Genomic DNA, 1,120 nt, shown 5'->3' with positions numbered 1-1,120 from the left:
GTGGGAGGGAGGTTCAAGAAGAAGGGGACATAGGTATACCTATGGCTGATTCATGTTGATGCCTGGCAGAAACAAACACAATACTGTAAAGCAATTATCTTTCGATTAAAAGTAAATACAATTTTTAAATGTCATTTTTAAAGTTTTAATTTCTGACTATTCATAGCTAATATGTAGAAACTCAATTGATTATGGTATACTGGTATCCAGCAATCTTGTTATGGCTGAATTGTGTACCCCAAAATTTACATGTTGAAGTCTTAATTCCTAGTACCTCACAATGGCCATATTTTGAGATAGGGTCCTTAAAGAGATAATTTAGTTAAAATTAGGTGGGTCTTAATCCAATATGACCGATGTTTTTACAAGAGGAGGCAATTAGAACACAGACACACAGAGAGAAGACCATATGAAGGCATACGGGAACATAGCCATCTAAAAGCCAGGGAGAGAGGCCTTACAAGAAACCAAGCCTACTAACACTTTGATCTCAGACTTCTTGCCTCTTGAATTATGAGAAAATAAATTTCTATTGTCTAAGCCACTCGATCTATGGCACTTTGTTACAACAGTCCTAGCAACAAATACACTAAAAAGTTAAAGTCACTTATTAGTAAAAAGTCACTTATTAGTTCTAGTAGCTTCTTTGTAGCCTCCATAGGATAGTCTGCATAGGCAATCACATTGTCAGTCAATACAGTTTTACTCCTTTCTTTCAAACCTGGATGTCTTTTACTTCTTTTTCTCATCTAATTGCGCTGACCAGGACCTCCTCCTCATGATTCTGGGGCTGAAACTCCAGTACTTTGGCCACCTCATGTGAAGAGTTGACTCAATGGAAAAGACCCTGATGCTGGGAGGGATTGGGGGCAGGAGGAGAAGAGGACAACAGAGGATGAGATGGCTGGATGGCCATCATCTCAATGGACATGAGTTTGAGTGAACTCCGGGAGTTGGTGATGGACAGGGAGGCCTGGCGTGCTGCAATTCACACGGTTGCAGAGTTGGACACGACTGAGCGACTGAACTGAACTGAGGACCTCCAGTACAGTATTGAATAGATGTGGCAAATTGCTTACCACTTTGTGCTTTAATTTCTTTGTATATAAGATGAGGGTAA

The sequence above is a fragment of the Bison bison genome, unplaced genomic scaffold, assembly GCF_000754665.1.
Source record: "Bison bison bison isolate TAMUID 2011002044 unplaced genomic scaffold, Bison_UMD1.0 scf7180017864317, whole genome shotgun sequence".
In the NCBI taxonomy this organism is placed as follows: domain Eukaryota; kingdom Metazoa; phylum Chordata; class Mammalia; order Artiodactyla; family Bovidae; genus Bison; species Bison bison.
This window is presented reverse-complemented; position numbering follows the sequence as displayed.